At 42.3% G+C, this 13530-nt stretch overlaps 1 protein-coding gene across 4 annotated transcripts in view; it reads left to right on the top strand.

Moving 5' to 3' along the window:
• Positions 1–2661: 2661 nt before the first annotated feature.
• CDC42 (cell division cycle 42) overlaps positions 2662–13530 on the top strand; it is a 31783-nt gene continuing 20914 nt past the window's right edge. For 2 of the 4 annotated variants that reach the window (XM_080921140.1, XM_080921143.1), the window contains exon 1: positions 2840–2934. The gene's annotated coding sequence lies outside the window, so the exon portion shown is untranslated. The other 2 variants (XM_080921141.1, XM_080921142.1) reach the window with 2 other exon arrangements.

The following is a 13530-nucleotide window of genomic DNA, read 5'->3' as shown; positions in this document are numbered from 1 at the left end:
GTTCCCAGCACCTACCTAGCAGCTCACAACTGTCTGTAATTCCAAAATCTGACACACTCACGTAGACATACATCCAGACAAAACATAATACACATAAAATAAAAATAAATGAACTAGTTTTTTTTTTAAAGCTGGAGTTGAGCTGCTTTAAGAGAAATGGCAATACTGTCATTATGAGAGACAAGGAATAGATGCTTGAACCAAAACTACAGGTGAGGGAGAGTCGGGAACCCTGTGATAGCCAGTTTTATGGTCAACTTGACACAAGCTAGAGTCATCAGAGAGGAAGGAGCCTCAGTTGAGAAAATGCCTTCATAAGACCAGTCTGCTGGCAAGTCAGTAGGGTATTTTCTTAATTAGTAATTGATGGGGGAGCCCATTGAGGTGTGCCATCTCTGAGCTGGTGGACCTGGGTTCTGTAAGAAAGCAGGACGAGCAAGCCATGGGGAGTAAGCCAGTAAGCAGCATGCCTCCATGGTGTCTGCATCAGCTCCTGTGTCCAGGTTCCTGCCCTGTTTGAGTTCCTGTTCTGCCTTCCTTCAGTGATGGGCTACAATATAAGCTGGACAGACCATTCTCTGTCCAAGTTGCTTTTGGTCATGGGGTTTCATCATAGCAATAGAAACCCTGCAGGCTGCCACCCTGTTCATTTAGGAAGACTGGAATGTGGGAAGGAGGCAGGGCTGACTGGTGTCTGGGCTGGCAGCAAGGGGTAGGGTAGAGTGAGGTCAGGGAGTAATCCCACTCCAACTTGGGGTGGTGGAAAGGTCAAGGTCAAGGGTGCTTTCTGACAGAAACTTAACCCAAGAGACAAAGTACTGAGCTAGTCCTTGTCCTCAGAATAGACGTGGAAAGGCCAAACAGTTGGGTGACATCCCATCAAGATACAGCAGCCGGTGGAAGGGCCAGACATTGTCTGGGACATTCATGAGACTGTGAGGCAGGATTAAAGAAAGGACAGAGCCAACCTGCCTTGGGAACAGAGAAAGCCACACTTTCTCTCAAGCCGAAGAAATTAATGTAGGTTGTCGTTGTTTTTAAATCACAAATTGCTATTTATGGTCGTCTGAGTGGAGGGTATGGCTGAGTGGCAGAGTACTTGCTGAGCATTTGGTGGGCCTGGCATCAGAGAAAGGCAAGACAACTTAGATCCCAACAGGGTAATGCTCACAGGGTAGAATGCAGCCTTCCTAAGAGGAGCCTCGTTTGGCACAGAACCATGTTTATGCTGTACCTTTGAGAGAAGTAAATTGCAGGCTGAGAGGTGGCTTAATGGGCAAAGTGATCACTGTGCAATCATGAGGACTTGGGTTCTAATCCCTAGGGCCCACATAAAGCTGGATGCAATAGCACACACATCTGTAGTCTCGGAGTTCTACCTTCCAAATGCTAAGATTACTGACATCTAATCACATACCCTCCTGGATACAGTGCCACGCCCAGTTAAATGATTTTTTTTTTTTTTTTGAGGTTGGGTGTTATGTTATGTATCCTAAGACACTTGAAACCTTCTATGCAATCAAGGATCACTGCTGATTTTTCTGCCTCCACCTCCCAAGTGCTGGGATTACAGCTGTTTACCCCAGAGCTTGGTTTATTAAAGTGGTCCTGAGGAGCAAACTCAGGGCTTCATGCTTGCAAGGCAAGCTCTCTACCAACTAGGTTACATCTCCAGCCCCAAAATGAACCTTATTCAGATGAAGTTTCCTCTAATGCTGGGAAGCTTTTGACAGTAGGATAGCATCTCTGTTCTCTAGCAGCTTTTACGCCACCAGAAAAGACACCACCAAACAGGACGTTAAGATGACAGGAAAGAGAATCTGAGAGGTTAGATCCCACCCAAGGGGCCAGGGGAGAGCACTCAGGTAAATGCAGGGCTTTTTGAGGGGTGATATTCAACTCTCCAAAACAGATTTTTTAGAGGCCTGTGGACTTCAGAAAGCTGTGAACAGTAAGTCATTTTTTCTCTCAAGAGAAGCAAAAAAGAGGTAGGGCGTGGAGGTGAGGTGCATGCCTACAATCTCAGCACTTCTGAAGCAGAGGCAAGAGGATCAGCAGTTCAAGATCAACTTCTGTTACCTAGTTGTGTTCAAAGCCAGGCTGGGCTAAATGAGACTCTATCAAGTTATTAAAAAAAAAAAAAAAAAAAAAAAAAAGCCCGGGTATGGTGAGGCACATCTTTAATCCCAGGAAGCAGAGGCAAGGGGAATCTCTGAGTTCCCAGGCTTGCCTGGGCTCCACAGCAAGTTCCAATACAGCCAGGGTTACCCATAGAAATCTGGTCTCGTAAAACAAAACAAACAAACAAACACACACACACACACAAAACCAGAGACAGCTCAAGCATGGTGGTACATTTCTTGAAATATCAGAACTCAGGGAGCAGAGGCAGTAGGATCGCTGTGCGTTCTGGGACAGCCTGGTCTACACAGCCATTCTAGGACAGCAAAGGCTACATAATGACACCATATCTCTCAATAAAATAAACAAAAATATCAAAATAAAATATATTTACAACATTTTCTTCACGAAGTTGCAAGAATCAAAATAAACTTTAGTTAAAAGCTGTGCACATTTCTGTTCACAGTTTTAGTAAATCACCGGTAAAAGGTACAGAGATCAAACCTGAGCACGCAAAGAACGCAGCCCGCGCGTGCGCGACAAGGGGCGGAGCCCGGGCCGCCTCAGCCCCTTCTTTCTCTTTGTCCCTCCCACTTCCGCGGTCACCCAACCATGCGTCCTCTACGTGCTGACGTCAGGCGCGTGCCCCTGTCCGGCAGCCGAGGAGGCCCCGCGCAGTGCTGCCAACGCCCCGGCGGAGAAGCTGAGGTGAGTGCGGGGCCCGAGTAGCCTCCCTGCGGGAGCGTCTTCAGTGCCGCCCGGTCCCCTGCCCGCGTCCTCCCGTCCTCTCCCGGTCCTCGAGGACGCTCGCGGGTGGGGGCATCCTGGTGCTTGCGGGCGGCGGGCCGCGAGGGAGGGGTTGCCGGGTTCGCGTGCTCCCGCCGGCCCGGGTTCTGAGGGGAACGAGGCGGGGTCGTGGCGGGGCTTGGAGCCTGAATGGCGGCGAGGTGCGGCCAGGGATGGCGGCGGCTGAGGGTGCAGCCCGGCCGAGCTGTCAGCGGCGGCGAGAGGACCGGGCACACCCATCCCACCCGCTCCCCTCCCCCTCCGGCCGCCTGCGGACTCCGGAGGCCCCGGGGCGCGGGGTGGGGGAACGTATGGTCGGGACCCGGGTCGGAGGCCAGGGGCTGTCTTACGTTGTGGGCCTCGACTTCCTGCTTCCCGGGCTCCGCCGCGGACGAGTTGCGGCTGGCGGGGGAGGGGAACGGAACTGCGGCCCCAGGGCCGGGCCGGGGCCGAGGTGACGGACCGGGCGGCTTTGCGCCTGCGCCCCTCGGCGGTCTCCAGCCCCGCGCCTTGTCCTCTCCTGCCCCGCGGCTCCCCGGGCTCTCCTGACGGGGCCGGCCCCTTTCCCTTCCGGGACCTTCCTAAGCACCTCCCGAAACCCCGCCTGGCCACTTACTCAGTTCCTCATTACTAGCAGGAAATTTTCTTTGTTGGTTATTATATTTTTTAAATTCCTCTTTCCACCCCTTTAACTCCGGGAGAAATTCAGTGTGGAAGATTACGTCATCGCAGCATAAAGGGGTGAGAGTTTTAACTCCTACAAGTCAGGGCTCACCAAATTAAGACAGCACCTTTTGGCCTTAGTGGGTCACTCCACCCAGCACATCAGTTCAGAGTAAGGTGGCGTTTTTAAAAATTTTTTTTGTTGTTGAAATCCTGTTGCCTGTCTTCAGACTGCCTGAGATGCACCTAAAATATGGAAGGTTCAAAATCTCAGGTTTAGGTTATTTTTGGTCAGGGAATACACATTGTCTGCAGTCACTTGTGTAGGTATGAACTTCAAAGGGCCCCTTGGCTGTACTCGGGTGAATTGCAGAAGCAATTCTTTGCCACACCATTTGTGACTTACCTGATGTAAAGAACCCAGATTCAGTGCATGGTTTGAAGAGTGAGCTGAAAGAGTTTAGTTATACACCTGATTTGTCTTTGTTAGGATTGCAACTTCAAAGTTGCATGCTTTAGTTTTACCGTTAAAAACAGCTTTTGGATTTTTTTTTTTTAATCTTGAGACAGGGTCTCCATATGTAGCTCTAGTTAACCTTGAATTTAGAGGGACCTTCTGGTCTCTGCCTCTCAAGAGCTGGGATTACAGGCATGAGCTTCTTAAATTACCACCCTTGGTTTTAACTTATGACCCAAAAAAATTGAGTAATATTTTTAGATCACTAGAATTGTGTGTCCTTTGATTATAGTATACACTAGTGTTGAACTATTTTTCAACATTGCAAAGCAAATGAGATCCAGCGTGTAGTGCATCCCTTTAAGGGTGGCTCATATTTGAACAAGACTTTACATTATTGTTCATTTGTATAGAAAACAGTATCGATTGTTAAAAACACTGGAGTGGTCGATTGAAATTGGCTTTCTGTAGTTTGTAGGTGTGGAGCTTGAATCTTCCAAAATACATGTTAGCCTTAATGTGACATCTAGGAATATAACATTGGAAATATAAAATATAAAATACTTACTTTTTTTAGCCTGTATTTAAAAGTTTATATGTGCACCAATTTGTATTTTTTTTCTTTTTAATTAACTAGTTTGGGCTGGTGAGATGGTACAGTGGATAATGACACTTGTCAGACAGGCCTGACTACCTTAGTTGGGTCCCCTAGAACCCAAGGTAGAAGGAAAGAATCCTCTCAGAAGTTGTTCTCCATTGGACTTTAGTGGTCCTAGCCTTTAATGCAGAGGCAAACTCTGGGTTTGAGGCCACACTTGTCTACACTGCCTGTCTTGAAAACAAAATAAAGGCTGTTTTCTGATCTTCACACTCTTGCCTGCATGCATGTGTGTACATTTGAATGCACACAATAATAATAAAAAATTAAAAACACAATTAGTTAGAATTTGTAAGTTTTAGACCAAGGCAAGGACATAAGAGATTGGTAACTGAGTATTTAAAAGGAGTTTTTTTTTTTTTTTTTTAAACAGTAATTTGTTCAAGACCCAAAAGTGCCTTATATTTTGTTAGACTCTTGTTTAAATTCAAGATGTTTTCATATTGAGACAATACCTGTGCTGAATAAACACATTTCTTGCTTTAGTAATCCATGTAAGCCCATCAAGACTAAATCCTTAAATTTACAAAGTTTACAAATCTTTACAAAAGATCTGTTTTCTTGGAAGTATTTTTGTATTTGAAATATTTTATAGACTGTTTTATTTTAGATTTTCATACAAGTGTGCAAAGTATTTTATATTTTGACCGTACTCATCCCTATATCTATCCTGTAACCTTCCCCTCAGCCTGTCCACTTCCCAACTCTTGTTCTTTTTTTGTGACTAACTGAGTCTAATACTGACACACTTGATGTCTTAAGATCTATGAAACATGTCTAGTTATTTTTATAATATATATACTGCTAAAAATTTTTTTTGGGGAAAACTATGTACTTCGTCTTTTTGGAGGAGCATTGGTGGGGCTTGAAAGCACAGGTCAAACATCTTTGATTTATAGGGCTATAATTTAAATGGTTCTCCTTTTAGTTTTAGTTTTAGTTTTTTTTTTTTTTTTTTTTTTTTTTTTTTTTTTTTTAAGAGGATAAGGAGCATTTAATTACTTTAGGCTACAAGATCTCTTATGAAGGGGAACAATTCATATTGGGTGCATTTTTCTCCCATAAACAGCTCTCTATATTCCTCAACGTAAAAGGACTATTCTTTATTTCTGTGATACTGCCTTTTCAGTCTTTGCAAAATGTTTGCTGCCGGTTTCCCCTAATAGAACATAAGTTAAGTTGTGGTAAGTCAGGGCTTTGACTTGGTATAGTTAGTTGTATCCCTGGCACCTAGGATACTGCCATACATATGGTGGGCTTTAATAAATATTTGTTGAATGAGTGAATTTGGTAGTAATATCTGAGAGTTACTCATTTACTACACATCCTATAGACTTTTGTGTTTGCTTCCTAAGATTTGTTTACTTATGTGCCCGATCATTCATATCCAAATCTGGACTCACTGAAACTTGATAAGCTTTTCTTGCTTGACCTTATTATCTGTTTAGTACAGTGTTGTCTGCAGCTGTTCTATCTGGAAAATTTGCCATCAATTAGAAAGTCATCTGGTCATTATTCTTTTATTCTCCTAAAACAAATCCAGACTTAATCTTCCTGTATTTCTGTGTTTGCAAATAGTAGCTTATTTCTTCCCCCTTCTTCCCCTGTGCTGTGTCAAGTTTCCTGGTCATGTGATGTTTTGCCCCTTGTGAGTTTCTACTTTTAGTTGCTCATCTCTGTCCAAAGTATTTTTACTGAAGCTTTTTTTGTTGGTGTTATTCCACTTCGTCTGCCACTGCTGGTGTTAGTTTAGGGTATCAAGAGTTTCTCTTCACTAGTTACCCAGGGACATTGGTCTCAGACTGTTTATTCCATGAAGAGACTCTAAATGTTTTGTCACCTACATGGTGTCCTTCCTTGCAGTTGAGAATAATTAAGCTGGTCAAGGTAGCACATCCCTATAATCTTAACCCTTGGAAAGTACAGAGGGATGTGGAAGAAATTTAAGGCCAACTTTGGTGACATGCAGTTCTAGGCTAGTCTGAATTACTAGACTGTGTCTCAAAAAAAATATCAGTTTTTAATTTTTAAAATTAGAGTCTCCTAAGTTACCAAGGTTAACCTTGAACTTTCCTTACTTTTATCCCAGTTTCTTTCAGTAGCTAGGGTTACAGACCTGAGCTACCAGACCCAGCTTAGAATTAGTGTGTGTCTATTTAGATTTATTTTATTTTGTGTGAATGAGTATTTTATCTGCTTGTGCATATGTATGTGTGTACTGTGTGTGTACGCGCCTGGTGCCCACAAAGGTAAGAAGATGTGGTTGGATCTCCTGGCACTAGAATTACTGCTGGTTGTTCGAGCTGGGAACTAACTGAGTCTTCTACAAGAGTAACAAGTGATCTTGACAGAGGTCCGTCTATTACATGATCATTTTCTTTTACAACTTAATGCTTAGCATTAAGTGTTGGTACACTGTCACAGAATGAGAGCCTGTGACTTGGCTGTGTTCTTCATTATTTTTCTTTAACACTTTCTAATTTTTTACACATCATTTTCTTGAGGCTTTTCATTTCCATTTGTTTCATCAAGTTCTGTGGATGTGTGTTCTTGAGCTGCTGCTGCTTAAAATGGTTAGAAATATAGATTCTGGAACCAGACTGAGTTGAAATCCTTGATTTCATTTACTAGTCATATGCAATTTTAGCATCTTGTGACTTCAGCTTATCCTTTGAAAAATGGGGCTAGTGAGCCTGGTTGGTAGCTCATGACTGTAATCCCCACTCTTAGAAGGAGGAAGCAGGAAGATGAGTTTAAGGTCATCATAAATCTTGGCTATAGGAGTTAGATGGTAGTCTGAGCTACATGAGACCTGTCTCAAGTAAAACTCCGAACAAAAAAATGAGGCTAGTAACAGCACCTGCCTCACAGTGGGGAAGATTGTATCAGTTAATATATGACTTGTTTTTAAGACTAGTTACCTGCAGGTGAGCTGTGTAGGTGTTTGCTCTCACTGTTACTATATCTTAGGCCCTTTTACCCCTTGACCTTAGCTGTATTTATTTCACAGGTAAAATTTTATTTTTAAACTGTCCCTCCTACAGACTTATGAATCCTAAAAAAATTCCAAGCAGAGATTGTTATCTCCTTTACATTTTTGATGTTTGTTTTCCACTGTCACAGAACCAATACTTGCAGGGGCTGCAGATGTGGCCAAGAATAGTTATTATTGTGGCCCAACACAAAATTGTAAACATGACTTAAAGTCGGAGCTTGTGGTGTGTGTGTGTGTGTGTGTGTGTGTAAGTGTAAGAAAGAGATTTAAAATTGTGTGTGTGTTCATGGGTTCCTGTCACAGCTCATGTGGAGTTAAGAGGACAACTTTGTCAGGTCTTTCTTATGCTATCAATATGGGTTCTGGCAATTGAACTCAGATTATTGAGTTTGCATAGTAGAAACTATTATCCTCTGAGTTATCCAGCTAGTACTTATTTCTTTGAGGCAGGGTCTCTTGGATCCCAAGCAGACCTTGAAATCATTGTGCAGTTACATATGATTTTCAATTTCTGTTTTTTTTTTTTTTTTCAACTTCCCAAATAATAGGGTTAGAGGCATGTTATGTGGTATTGGAAATCAGGGCTTCATGAATGTTGGGTAAGCACTTTGTTGACCAAGCTGCATCCCTAGCACATAGCCCATTTAAAAAAAAATTGGGCTGGAGAGATGGCTCAGTGGCTAAGAGCACTGACTGCTCTTCCAGATGTCTTGAGTTTAATTCCTAGCACCCACATGGTGGATCCCCAAAATAAATAAATCTTAATAAAAAAAGAGGGGCTGGAGAGATGGCTCAGCAGTTAAAAGTACTGGCTGCTCATTTCCCTGCACCCACATGGTGGATCACAACTACTTATAATGGGATCTGATGTCCTCTTCTGTCATGAAGGCATATGTGCAAATAGAGCACTTATACATAATGAATGAATGAATAAGTTTTAAAAAATACATGTTAGTCATGGTGGTGCAAGCCTTAATCTCAGCATTTGAGAAGTAAAGGCAAATCTCTTGAGTTTGAGGCCAGCCTGGTCTCCATAGATAGTTACAGGACACCCAGAACTACATAGTGAAACTTGTTCTCCAAAACAACAACAGCAGACCACGTTAATTTACTGTGTATGTGCACATGTGGAAGTCAGAAAACAAGTTAGGGAATTAGCTCTTTTCTTGTTCAAATGGGTCTGGGTGTTGAACTAGGCTGTCCAGTTTTTGAGACCTTTGACTTCTGAGCCTAGCCTATACTGCCATTTTTAAAGGCACCTGAGTGTCCTCAGAGTTTGGTTTGTAAGGATCCTTGAGCCAATCTCCCCAGATATCTAGGATGATTGTAGTTTTATCCTCTGAGAGTGGTAGCAGAGTGGCTCTACACTTGTTTAACTTTAAAGCTGTAGATTAGGATTATGAACAGAGCTTATTAGAACAATGTCAGTTAATATTTTTCTAACAAAACACCTATACTAATTAGAATTTTAAAATAATTAACTTTTTAAGAGAGACAAAACCAGACAAAGCCAAAGTAAAAGCCATCGTTAAGGCATGTAAGTATCTTGCTGACTTGTGTAGTTAATATAACAAGCCCATTACAATAGAGGTTTAGTTCCTAATTTATGTCCTGGTAGATCAGATTTCTTAGTTGCTTAGATTCTATTTATTTTTCGGACTTTAATTATTAATAATTTTGTTGTTTTATTTGTTTGTTTATTTATTTTGAGACAGGCTTTCTCTGTGTAGTGCTTGCTGTTTTGGAACATAACCATACTTTAGGCTACTTTGTTTTTTTTTCCTCCACTATCATCCTACTCCACCCTTATTTCTTCCCAACACCAGGTAGGAGAAAAAGGTTAAAGGGGAAAGGAACTTCCTGCTCTTAAGAGCCTTGAGTTTCTTGGGGCAGATTTGATCTTTGTAGTTAGGATATTTCTAGTCAGCAACCAGCAATTCATCAGGTACCAGCAGCAGGAGATGGGGGGCGCGCAGGGGGTGGGGGTGAGGTTTAGCTGAGCTGCATCAGCCTCAGGGTTCTAGCATTTTTATATATCTCAAGAGTCCCCAGAATTCCAAATGTAAACTCTCTTCAGCTGGCTTAGTCATAGTCCTGCCAGAGCAAAGAGGGGAATCACAGTCTGTTGCCGTGAACAGTCTGAAGCAGCCCCTTCCACACTTGGGATGAAAACAAAAATGTAATCACATATAACTTTTTAGTGTTTTTAAAGAAATCAAAATTCTCACCTTATTGGAACTTACTCTGTAGACCAAGCTGACCTTGAACTCAGATCTGCCTGCCTCTTGCCTCCCAAGTGTTGAAATGAAAGGTGTGCTGCCCCCATGCCTGGCTGATATCAATGTTTAAAGGTTTTTTTTTTTTTTTTAAAGAGTTATTTATTTATATGAGTACACTGTAGTTGTCTTCAGATACAACAGAAGAGGGCATCAGATTTCATTACAGATGGTTGTGAGTCACCATGTGGTTGCTGGGAATTGAACTCAGGACCTCTGGAAGAACAGTAAGTGCTCTTAAGACTGAATCACTCCTCCAGTCCCTGGTATTAAACTTTTTTATTTATTTGGTTTTTCTTGCTTCATATTATATTAGATGCTGTGAGGGGGGTGGGAAGCCTACTTCTTTCAAAGATCATAACTTTGAATGAATAAAAGTGAGGATAAGGTGGCTTGATTGTGTGGTTTATTCAGTGGGTGAATACCTACTGTGTGGCTGGTATTTTGGACATAGAGCAGAGTCCTTGTCCATTTTTGTTGAATAGGGAGTGAATATGCACCCCCAACCCTCAAGTTGTCAGGCTTTGCAGCTAGCATGTTTACTGAACTATCTTGCTGGATCTGTCTTCTTTACTGAAGCAACACAAATAAGCAAAATAATTAAAAATTACAACCATATTATAGGGAAAATAAACTGGGTGCTACAGAGTGTAAGGAGGAGGTATATTTATTACTTTTCTGTTGCTGTGATATGACCAACACCACTTACAAGAGAAAGGAATTATTTTGGTTTCTGGTTCCAGAAGGTTTAAGAATTCTGGGAAGCATGGCAGCTGCAGGCAGCATGTTATCTGGAGCAATAAACTCAGAGTTCAAGTCGTAAACCACAAGCCAGAAGTAGAGAATGAGGAAACTAGGAAATCTCTAAGCTTCCCTTCCCCCCACATACTTCCTCCTGCAAGGCTGTATCTCCTAAACCTACCCAAACAGTGCCGCCAACTGGGGACCAAGTCTTCAAAGTTCTGAGCCTGTGAAATGCATTCTCATTCAAACTACCAGAGAAAACTGATTTTGGATTGGATAGTCTGAAAAATTTCCTGGTGAGTGATTTGGACTGAGCTGTGAGGGAGAATCATCTGCAGGGCCAATGGGATAGTGGGAGGAGGCTGGAGAGTTGACTCAGTGGGGCGTAGTTGTTGCCTTAGCAGAGGACCAGGGTTCAGTTGTGAACAGAAGAGGGCATCAGATTTCATTACTGATGGTTGTGAGCCACCATGTGGTTGCTGGGAGTTGAACTCAGAACCTCTGGAAGAGCAGTTGGTCCTCTTAACCGCTGAGCTATCTTTCCAACCCAAAACAACTCTATATAAATGGAATATATATGCAGGTATGTTCACACACATAGGTTCTCATATAGCCCAGGTGGACTTGGAACTCATGATTCTTTTGCTGAGATGACAGGCAATGTACTACCATTTGCTTAAAGGTTAGAGTTGGAAAAGAATGTCAGGATACATATATCTTAGCTTTCTGGCTTTGAGGCAAATTTGTATTCAAGTCAGAATTTCTCCTTTCCTCTATGTAGCCTCAGGGCTATATATAACAGACTGTCTTGGAATTTTCGGCAATGTTCCCGCCTCTGCCTCTGGGGTGTTGGAATTGCAGGTGTGAGCTACCACACCCAGTCCATAATTTTCTTACCTATAAAATGTTTGGCTGGAATCAAAATATCTTCCATATCTAACTTAATCATTCTTTGTCTTAGTTCTTTTGAATAATAGAGGGAGAAATAATACAGTAAGTTATATTTATTCCATGGTTCAAAAACATTTGCAATGTATTGTTTGGGGAAGAAAGCATTTATGGTGTAGGTATAGAAAAGTTTTATGTGAACTAGGGATATAGTTCAGTTGCTTGGAATGTACAAAGTTCTGGCACTTATCCCTAGCTCTGAGGCCAACCTAGGATGCATGAGACTCTGTCAGACTTTTTGGTAGTAATTCCTAAGTAATGTTGTGCTCTTAGTAGACTATTTGTATTAGCTCATGTGTTATCTGAACCAAATAGGATGATGTGCTAGAACACCTGCATGTAAATATGGACTGCTTCTGTAATAGAAACATGTGTGAGGCCAGAGGTAGATGCCCAGTGTCTTCCCTTTCCATCTTACTTTGTTTTTGAGACAGGGTCTCTCACTGATTCATTTAAACTAACTGTCCAGCAAACTCCAGGGATAATTCTGTCTCCTACCCAGTGCCAGGACCACTGTGTGTAGATATGCCTGCTTTTGGTACTGGAGAAGGACTTTAGGACTGCACGTTTGCTAGTATTTACCAACTGAGCCATCTTCCCATCACTACATGAGGTTTGGGAGATAGTTGCTTAAAGTGCTTGCAAGGAAGCTTATGAGTTTGATTTTCAGAACCCATGTTATAAAAAGTTGGTCATGGTGCTAGATATGCCTTTAATCCCAGCACTTGGGAAGCAGAGACAGGGGAATCTTTGAGTTTAAACCACTCTGTTTTACATAGTGAGTTACAGGGCAGCCAGGGTTACATAGAGAAGACCATTTTCCACCCCCTTACCTTCCCACCAAAAGAAAATAGCTGGACATGGTAGTGGTGTGCACTTGTAATCCTATCACTAAGGAGCCAGAGAGTCTGGCACATCCCTGAGCTCATTGACCAGTCAACCTAGCCCTTTTGGTGAGCTCCAGGCCAGTCAGGGAGAAACCTGGTCTTCCTCCTCCCTCCCTCCCTCCCTCCCTCCCTCCCCTCCCCTCCCCTCCCCTCCCCTCCCCTCCCCTCCCCTCCCCTCCCTCCTTTTTAATAAGTGATGGCCAGGTTGTCTTGTGGCCAGTGTGGGAGAACCCCAACAAACACATGTACCTTCTCATTCACACATAGTTCTGTGTAGAGGATTTAACCTAAGATCTTTCACATACTGGCCAACTGCTGTACACTGAGCTTTTTGCTTTTTTTAAAACTGAATTTAGATAACCTAGGCTGCAGTCTTTAAGTTGAGTGGATTAGGCAGGGGAGAGTCTTCATTTTATGTCTAATCTGGTAGCCAGGCTAATCATTCTGTTGGATTGTCAAGAAGAACCTGTGAAATTGAGTAATTATTTTCTGGCTTCCTATAGTGTCTTTTCTTTCCTTTTATCTTCAACAGAAGGGAGTACTTTAAGGTCAAGTGTATTTTAATGAAAACAACATTAGTAGTATATTTTGGGTTAGTGTGATTGTAATGTCTTTTGTCATACCATGTCAGTTAATGTGACTTTTGATAGCATACCAGCCTATCTCAAAAGACTATCTTACTTTAACCACTAGTTGCAAATGGGGTACCAAGGCTACATTGACTATGGATTTAGTGGTCACTATAGTTCAGTGTTTGGATAGAACAAATCATAGAATTCTGGAAACATCATGTTTGCTCTTTAATTATAAAAGTCACAAACCAAGAATAGCCAAATGGGGGAGAAAAAAAAAAAAAGGAAGGTAATGGATAGGAATGGGAGTTTTTCCCTTTTTGATTGGATTGTCCAGACCTCAGTATGTTCACTAATTTGGAAGGGCTCCATAGCTCCTTGGTCTGTAGTTTTGTAAGTCCAATCTTCAGACTTTCACTTCTG

The sequence above is a fragment of the Micromys minutus genome (assembly GCF_963924665.1).
Source record: "Micromys minutus genome assembly, chromosome: 9".
Taxonomy (NCBI): Eukaryota; Metazoa; Chordata; class Mammalia; order Rodentia; family Muridae; genus Micromys; species Micromys minutus.
Note: the sequence above shows the minus strand (reverse complement) of the source record. Positions and strands in the feature narration are given on the sequence as shown.